The sequence below is a fragment of the Bactrocera latifrons genome, unplaced genomic scaffold (genome assembly GCF_001853355.1).
Source record: "Bactrocera latifrons isolate USDA-ARS-PBARC rearing strain unplaced genomic scaffold, ASM185335v1 scaffold_75, whole genome shotgun sequence".
NCBI classification, from domain to species: Eukaryota; Metazoa; Arthropoda; class Insecta; order Diptera; family Tephritidae; genus Bactrocera; species Bactrocera latifrons.
This window is the reverse complement of record NW_017537434.1, coordinates 145,750-155,865: the sequence shown is the minus strand read 5'-3', so window position 1 is coordinate 155,865 and position 10,116 is coordinate 145,750. Positions and strand designations below refer to the sequence as shown.

General features: G+C 35.0%; 1 protein-coding gene across 1 annotated transcript in view; it reads left to right on the top strand.

The window, feature by feature from the left end:
• Positions 1 to 2,304: 2,304 nt before the first annotated feature.
• LOC108976320 overlaps positions 2,305 to 10,116 on the top strand; it is a 46,246-nt gene continuing 38,434 nt past the window's right edge. Inside the window, exon 1 of the mRNA XM_018945345.1 lies at positions 2,305 to 3,123. The gene's annotated coding sequence lies outside the window, so the exon portion shown is untranslated. The remainder of the gene's footprint in view (positions 3,124 to 10,116) is intronic.

Sequence of the window (10,116 nt, the reverse complement as noted above, 5' to 3'; positions counted from 1 at the left end):
ATAGCATATAGCTGTCATACAAATCGACTGATCAAAATCAAACCCTTATAGGAAAAACATTTTTATTTGTCGAGGTAGCTTCACAAAATATGGCATAGACTATTATCCAAAGAAGTGCTACAATTTTCGAACCAATTTTTCAGATCGGACTACTATAGCATATAGCCGTCATACAAATCGATTGATCAAAATCAACATAAAGGCCTTTTTATAACACTTTAAGTTATAGGGAGAAGCGCGTTAACATTTTTCTTATTTTTTTACATTGAATTAATTCATATATGAAATAAAGATACTTGCTTCAACACATCGAATCACTCCGACTAAGCGCAAAGTTACATAATAATGAAATCAAGCGAACAAATTGTTGGCGTCAATAAAGCGTGCTCTTACAATTGCTGTTGTTTTTATTATTACTTGTGTTTTTATTTTTATTTCGTTTTTAATTTCCCCTTACAATCGTATAATTACGTTAAGCTTTAACTAAAATTAAATTAATTGCTCGCACATACAAATAATGGCAATAAAAAGTTATATTCCCCAACAATTTAATTCATTCACAAAACACACTGTAGCCCGCTTGTGAGTGTGTGTGTGCGTGACTGTGTTTACCTATATTTGCTTTTGTTTTTGTGCTTTTTAGAGGCGCTCGTGTGCACCAACATGCATAAATATTTCGCGTTTCACAATAAAATTCGTACACACAGCAAATACACACACACACACATAAATACTACATTCATTCATACAAGCCTATATACATACATACATATGTGTATGTAAAGACGCTTTAAGGTCAAGGTGTAGGTGCGGCTGGTGAAATGGTTTACACGTGCGGCAAAACGGACATTACACTTCTGCCAAATTGCTTAACTGTGTGTATGCGTGTGTGTAGGAATGAGTGCGCTGGTGTTGGGGGAGTATCTACCTATGTAAGTGTATAGGTATGTGTGAGCGCGTCAACATTGCGTAAAGAGGGCTCACAAAGCCACCAGCATAAAACGGAATGAAATTAAAAGCGTATTATACCAATGTACACACAAACATACATACATACACAAACAAAAGCTAACATACATACATACGCACATACTTGCATTCCGCTCGGCACATTAACACCATACATCGCACACGGGGTGGTTTGTTTCGGAAACGGTGCACCAAGAGAGCGTACCTTGCTATAGTCCCGCGGTAGGGTGGGGTGTTTTGTCTTTCATACACATAAATATGTATATTTTGCGTGTGTGTGTGTATGTGTGCGCGCTGGATGCTTTGTGCGAGAGTTGTAACGGAAATACTTCTGTTTGTCTCTCCAAGTTCACTAACTGTCGTGGTGAGTTTCATATATACAACACGCCAGTGTTGCTGCTGCTGGTTTTGAGTGGCGCTTGTCAGGCAGAAATTTGCTTTGGGGGAAATTTTATTTTATTCCCTTTTTATTTCGGTGCAAACGAAATTTCCTAGTTCCGTTGAGTTATATAATGTTTACATATGGGTACGGTGGAATTAAATTTAATTTCCGACAGTAGAAAAGAACTGCTAACTCTTCCATTCAGGAATTTGACTAAGAATATAATATCAAGCATTTCTCTACGACTTGAAAGTTTGGGTAGAGTTATAAATTTTAAACGACTAGTGTATGGAGAAAAACTTAACCTAGAATTCCATCGCCAAAAGAAAGAAAGAAAAGTCGTAAAAATCCTAGAATTCCATCGGAACTGCCCTAAGACGACAATTCATACAAATTGACCGATCCCACTAAAGTCTTTATATGGAAACATTTTTATTTGTGTAGGGTATTACCAGTGTATCTGAGCTCAAATTTTTTTAAATTATTTTTTTTTTAAAGAAGGATTTTCTTTTGTTTTTGGACAAATAAAAAGCGTTTTAATAGATTTTTGTAAAAATAAAAGCGCTCGTCTACCTTTTTTTTTGCGAGGACTTTTTGCATATTTTTATTTTTTTTATTTTTCTGGTGTGCGGTGTTCGATAACACAGGATTACTAATACTTTCCCACGGGACGTCTGCGCTGGTTCCAAATCGAAAGCTCATATTTTTTGCAGGGCCGTTTTCTTAATGCCTCGTTCCCAGCCTACTGTTGGTTAATTTCTGGTTAAAAATGGGAAAGAACTTAACTGAGAGATAGCTGCTAATCACACATTGAGAAAACGGCCCCATATGCACACGGGTCTGAAACGTGTGGTTGACAACACTGATTTCACCACTTTGCAGCCCATTGACATCAACACGGCCAATACAAAAGCGTACGCTGCTCGCGGCTACACCACACTCGCGTTAGCTTGTTCGTACATCACACATCGTTTTAGACGGGTTTATATTGCAATCAAACGGTATCGCCGATGCAAATTCTAAGAAAACGAAAAGTCTACCAACAAAACCCAGCACCATTTGCGACCATAAACAAAAGGCCAAACAAGAAGCAGAGTGTAAACGGAAACAACGTGCGTGCTAACAAACATAAACACGGATAGAAATAAAAGAAACTACGGTTATTTTGGCAGCGGGCGCGTTTAATTCGAGCAGCTGTACTAATTTATGAAAAGCTGCATAGAAAAAAATTTATCAGAGCCCAAAAAGAGGATATATGGAAATTTAAATAAAAAAAATACATACATATGTACATGTAAATTGTATATATATGTAAGCGTATCTGCAAGTCGAAGAATTTTGGTGCGGTTATAGCGAAAATAGTGTCTCAAAAAAAGTCGCTTAGCGTCTGGTGTGTCTGCTTTTGCGAAATTGGCAAAATTTACCACAGACGATGCACACGTTGCTACATACATAAGTACATGCAGTGGCGTTAAACAAGTTTTGGCGAAAAAGAATTTGCTTTTGTTGCAAACAGACTGTGAGGCCAAAAAGTGTAAGCCAAAATTGTGGTGTAATTCCGTGTTTAAAAATAGTCATTCAGCAATAAAGCGCTTGGTGTGTCAGCGTGCTACGGCCAAACACAACAAAATCAACACAAAGGAAAAGCATAAAAAGTTTTGTGGAAAGAAAATAAAAATTACAGGAAGTGTAAAACATACAGAAAAAAAAGCGAAAATAAATTTTGCGGCGGAGTGTTGCATGCAGCAAACGTCGTTCAAATAAATAACGCTGTAAGTATTTTAACCTTTAAGCAGCAACAACACACACACAGTTGTAAATACCATAAATAGTGTTGAAAAAGTAATAAATGTAGACAAACGGCGGCTGGCGGGGTGTATACAGGCGACACGTGCCGCTGCTGTCAGGGCCATTTTACAAATACAAACGCAAAAAATATACATTTGTAAATCCCCAAAGTGTGCAGTCAATTCTTATTCGCGTGTGTGTGTGCGTGCGGCAGCAAACAAAGCACAACAAAGCGGCAGCGACGACGCGCAGCGTTGTGGCAAACATTGTACTCACTTCTCTTGCTGTCGTTGGGGTTGTTGCAGTTATAGTTTTCGTGTCTGTTTTGACGTAGGCTTTTGTCAATTCGCTTTCAGCGATGCATTCAAGTTGCGAAGCGCAAGCAAAGGCGAATGAAAAGCGTCTACAAATATGTATATGTATGCCCTGTACAGGGTATGTTAAGTACGTCACGATGTTTGTAACCAAAAAAATGGAACCATAAAGTATATGCTCGTATGTACATACATATGTATGTATAGTATACAATGCTCAATTGAAAAGTTTCCGAATCGCCACAAAGATCACACTACTTAAATCCGTATGATGAGTTAGCACAAATCTTCATAAGGCGTGTATATAAATTTGACAGCTGTCGGATTATTAGTTTGTGAGTTATAACATTTTGAGTGCAGCAACTTTTTTTTATTGTGAAACAAATGTATAAAGAGGAATATGATAAAACATTGCTTATTTGAAGGGATAAGATAAAGTTAAAGCAAAAACTTGACTTGATGACGAGTTCCTGGACACTGCCCGATGAAAATCAACCATAAAAAATTGGTATGCTAAGTTTAAATGTGGTGAAATGCACACCGAAGACTCTAAACGCGGCGGATGCCCAAAAGAGACTGTTACCCGAGAAAACCTTAAAAAATTCCACAAAATAATTTTGGTTGAACGTAAAGTAACCTTGTTCAAGAAAGCAAGCACTCTAAAGGCATCAACTGAACGTTTGAACCATATCATTCACGAATATTTGGGTATGATAAAGCTCTGTGCAAAGTAGGTGACGCGCGAGCTCGTATTGGACCAAAAAGATGTTCATACAAAATAAGCCCCAGCTTTAGCATCGACACATTACAATGGTTGAAACATGGTTCCATCATTTTACTCCGAAGTCCAATCGACAGTCATCCGAGTGATCTGCATACAATGAACCCACAACAATGCGCATTGAATAATTTATTTTTTTTTTTGACTACAATGAAAAGGGAAGAACTGCTTCATCAGGACAATGCATCGTGTCAGTGAAAATGTTCCGTATTCTCCAAATCTGGCGCCCAGCGATTATTTTCTGTTCTCAGATCTCGAAATAAAGCGCGCTAGGAAGACATTTTCGTAGAATGAAGAGGTGATCGCCGAAGAAAACGAATTTTACCAAAAAAAATAAGTTTTTCTGATCCGTTATATGATCAACGTGCTTAGCGGAGTCGATTTAGCCATATCCCTCTGTAGTCTCTCAGTTTTTGAGATACCAATCTGAAGTTTTCTCCCCAAAAAGCCGTTCATTTAATGGAACCGCCGATTTTGGACCATTATTTCATATAGCTGAGTAATCCGAATCATTGCCATGGATTATTCATTAAACACTATAGTTGCCATACAAACTCACCGATTAAAGTTCTTGTAATGAATCTTTTGTGTTTGTGAAGGGTATTATAGCGTCGGTGTAACCGAAGTTAACATTTTTTTCTTGTTATACATATAATTTTGTACATGTTTGCGTATGAGATCCACGTAGCAGCAACGGCAACGTTGCACTTGCCACGACACGAATGCATGCAACAACAATAACTACAGCCAAATCGTGAATTTTCGCCCACCATTGTCTACACAATTCCATTGATTGCTGAATGTTGTTTCTTGTTATCGTCTGTTTGTGTTGTCTGCAACACGCATACATCCATAACTACAGCCGTGCTATCGTTATTGCAGCAGCCATTTTCTTCTGATTATACATTTTATTTTCTCATTCATTTTCGCTTTTCTTCCCTATTTATATACATACTTAGCTGTATACAATAGGTATATTCCAGCTTTATTGTTGCAAGCAGTCGCCGCAGTCAGCTTTACACGGCCAAGGACGAATTTAGGTCGAATAGGACAGACGTGTGAATATGCATTGTTCATTGCGCAATACACATTCACATTCATTCGCACACATACCCACCTGTATATGTGTAGATATACATTTCATATCATATATATATACTATATATGTGTATATATGTATACATAGGTGTGTAGACAAGGATATTCTGCTGTCGGCTGCTGGCATTGAGTTTGAATACAAATACCAATTGGCGCGGCAAATTGTGTTCCTTAGCATCTGCTCTTTCAGATACCTACATTTATTATATATTGAATATATATATATATATATATGTGTGTGTGTATTTGCTAACGAGTTGCACGTTCTTCTCCTGCCTAGGCACAGGCGCACAGTGTCCTTAATCGGAATTAAAAATAGAAAATTGTGTCTCGGCTATTTTCGGTAGCGAAAAAGTCGATATCTCTAATGAAAAAGAAAATAAAATTGAGATATCGTTAAAAATGAGATAACAACGTTTAACGGTACTTGATAAATTCGTATATCGTCATATAAAATGAAAAACTGAAAAACAGTGTAACATTATAAAAAAAAATAATAACTATCTGATATAATAACCAATATATAACCATTTTATAGCAAAAACTCAAATATCAGCTTTAATGCTGTAGTTACTCTTTGGAGATTCCACCATTGTCTTGAACAATAACCCATGTCAAATTTGGAACACATATCTCGTGAAATGAAAAAGTTTTCCTTTCCTCTCTTCAGATATTAGCCCTCAAAGCCTTTGTAGCCTGACACTCAGTAGAAGTGAAGTTGCTTTCTTTTGGCAACACTTTTCACTGTTGCCCTGCTTCTCAAGACACTTTTGGCCGATAAGTGCTACGAGGTTACTGCCTTGATGGTTGGTTGGCTGTCTACGTAGAAGTTGACCCTAGATTTGCCTGCAGGTTCATTAGAGGCCAGCTCCGCGGTTTTCGCAATAGAAAAGACCTCAGCCTGAAATATACTGCAGTCGTGTTACAATTTTAAAGGCATTGCTGTTTACGTTCGTAATAAATTCAATAAATAGCGACCGGTTTGTGTTTCTAATTTTTTATGTGATATTTTATTACTAAAGGGTGGCATTAATGATTAAAAAATAATAATATAAATGTAATAAAAATATTAAATTAATATATTTTAAATAAAAAGCTTGTTTCGCAGTCTAAAAGCAATAATAATTATAGTCTACATAAATTATTATTTTTTTATAAAAAATTTTGCGATAGCATGGTTGCGTGGGAAAGTAAAAATAATAATGATTTAATCTAAATTGCCAGCTACTAACTTACAGGCGCTTTCTAATCGGTCTCTGAACTTTGAGACAATTATAAATGCTATCAATAGTACAATGTATAAATGTTGTAAAAAATGTATAAATAATTAATAATTTTAATTATATATTCTGATTTGTAAAATCAGAAGTGTAAGATTTTCATTCGGCTTAACATCAAAATTGATTAAAAATTTTAAAACTTTTTGTGGTATATGGTTTTGAAGTGGTGAGTTCGACTTGTTTTGTTACCACGATACTCAGCTGGTTCATTGCCAATACAAGTTTCGGAGACTTAGCTAAGCTCTTCACGCAGAATAATGTGGAAACTTCCCTCTTAAATATGGACTGCAAAATACGTTGTTATTTGTCATAAATATCGAAGAGATCACGCTGTAATCCAGTTTAGTCTAATAGGGAAGAAACTCAAATCGATTTCGTGAGCAACGTCGATTGATTTACGGTGTCTCTCATTAAAATAATTTGCATTTGAAAGCTATTACGAAGCTTACCGATTGAATTAAACATTCTTGTAGAATTAAACATTCTTGTAGCCCGTGTTTACCACCATGAAGTGTATAACCCATTGCTATTCTCATGTCAATTGTTTAAGTCAGTCAACCCATTGTAGTTAAGCCAGTTGCTTGTTCGATTCGTCACACTAAAAGGGGACTTGAAAATAATTGGTGTTTTTAGCATACTTACATACTTACCCCTGATGACCTAAATATGCTTTTTCTTGCTCCAAAATCCAACCGCTGCATTCCCATCTCAAAGCAATTTCTTTGAAGCACTGATTTCGTGGTCTGATTTCACCACTACTTAACCACTGTTCATCTGAATGCCTGCACAGCACTGGCACGTGAAACAATATTACGCAGAATGTTGATAAAGAGAATTGTAAAATTTTTACATACGCAAATATGCCGAGAGGTACACGCGCCTTTGACCGGTCGACCTCTAGGGTATATCCTTCTTGTTATTTTCTTCTTTTTCTCCTTACGTTTTGCGTATTTCTTGTCTGCCAATACGACGTAAGCGTGGCTACGCTTTATTTTACAGTGGCATTTTATCCGCGCTGAGGCGTGGGTGGGTGTGGAGGTTTTATGATACCTATAGGCAACGAAAGTACGTAAAAATTAAAGGAAATATTTTAACAGCGGCACGATGTTTGGGTAAAGTGCTGGAATTTCGGTTGGCAAATGTAAAAGGTAAAGTGTGTCTGTGTTTAGGGTTCCATCTGGCGCTGCATAACTTCGCATGCAAAATAGGAAATGAGCGTAAAATTTGAAAGCTGGATTTACAGTTAAATTTTTTTTTATTTGAGGCATGTGTGCAATTTTGAAATTTCATAGGAAACTGGAACAGTAAGGTAAGTCAGCTAGAAGAAAAGTGGCAAAGCGGGATTTACAGTTAATTTTTGTTGAGACATGTGTTTTAATTTAATATTTTTAGACGAAGCAAAAAGATTATGTTACATTTGAGGGCTTCAAGAAGTTAGTAGTAAAGGGGGAAGTATATATTGTATGTATATTAGAGCGCTTTGATTTATAGGACGCCAAAAAAAGAAAAGAAAAATTGCGTATGCTTGAAAAATCGCTGGCTCGGAACCGCTTTTCGACCCCACTGTCTTGGGCAAATTTGTGCAGAATAATCCGTAGAACATTTTCCGCATGAGCGATTTTATAGAAAAACAATCGATCAATGTATATACTACAAAAAATTGCAATTTTTATAACTTATTGATCCACATACACTATCTGTCTTCTGTTGCTATAATTGAAAAATGTATCTAATTTTTACGTTAATCCGATAACTCACTTATTATTCAGAGTATGAATTATAGCAGAAAAAGTGATCATATTTAAGACACCTAAGAGATGAATTTATGATATAACCTTAATAGTTTTATGTCTTGGCTAAGTAACAAAAGTGTCAGAAAGAGGTTTGCATGTTCACTAAAAACCAGATAAATTGAGAAATAATATCTATAGTTATGGTAGATGTGATTTTCTTGAATAAGTCGTTCAACATTTGCGGCAACCAGAAAGTTAAGATTTAAAATGAAGTTATGGCTTCCCAGGTATCACTAAAGAGGGGTTAATATGAGAATTAAATTTTTTATTGAAAGAAATCAAATTTGCTGTAGCTTTTGTTGTACAAACAATTATTTCCATTGATTTTTAAACACATAAAAAAAAATTGTTAAACTATTTTTTTTGTTATTTCAATTAAGTTCTTACTAGTATTGTTATGCTGTACTTACTGCAGACCTGTAGATGCCTAAACGAACAAAAGAACTCTTTCCGGCAGCTTTAGGCTGCACATTGGGGGAAAAACATAGTACGTGCTTCACAAAAGACGTTCGCAAACGATTCCTTTGTGTTCGAGTAATCCCTGGACTTATGCGTAAACAATTACATACATACGTTCAGTATACAAAAGTTCTTATCAAAACGTAATGGCATTGAATGTTAGAGTTATGCATTATATATGTATATATGCATATTTTATACACTTATATATATAACTTTTTTTACATATATGAAACAGACCTTTGTAGTATGAAATGTTAGCAAAAGTTTAAAAAACTTGACTTCACTTCTGACATAATCTAAAAATAACAGTGTATTTCAGTAATCGCCGCAATTTTAGCGTGATTACTACTCAATTGATCTTGAACCGGTTGTTTATTTTGCACATGCTTACTAATAACGGCATTTTAATATCCGTTTGTAACATTCTGCATTTCCGGTTTACTTGTAATTTTATTTTTAATTTTGTCCACTTGCTTTTAATTTCTCAAATCGCTTTAACTCCGCTTAAGTTTATGTCCGGGAATCCACTCTAAGTGTGAAATTCTGAAAATTATCTGAAATGTTGAATTTGTAGAATTGTTCAAGTGCTAACTTACTAAGCATGCATACTTTCAAGTGTGTTATTYATATTTATATTTATTTAGTGTAAATATTTACATATATGCCTTTACATTGTATTCTTTTATTGATTTAAGAGAATTTATATGTGTGTATTTACTTTTTGAAATGTGCTTAGCAAGCAAATGAACAGTAAATAAGGTTGAGTTTTATAGACATAAACATTTGCACATTCCAAATAAACAGACAACAAAGTATTAACAAATTAATTAGCCTTTAAAACTTGTCTAATTTTGCCTTGGTTTTGTAAATCATATTTCTTTAACTTTTGAGTAGCAACGACTCTTTCATATTAACCCTTAGTAGTACCGTGGAGTAATTTTTTATTAATTTTTTCTTCTTGGTTCCAAAATATCTTTGAAATATTTTGAGAAAAAAATTTATTATTTTCTGCATTAAAGGAATTTTTTTTTCATATTAACCCTTTAGTTGGTCTTTGGAGTAAATAACTTTTTTTGAAACTTTTGCTTGATGATTGCTGAATAATCAGAAATCAAGAAATAACAATGTGCCTTTATGTTTAAGTTTTCAATTAACCCGTGATTCCGTAAGCTATTTGTGTAGAAAATATATAAGTGAGTAAAAAAGAAGAAAGAAATATAAAAAAAGTTAAATAATAAAATTATTAATA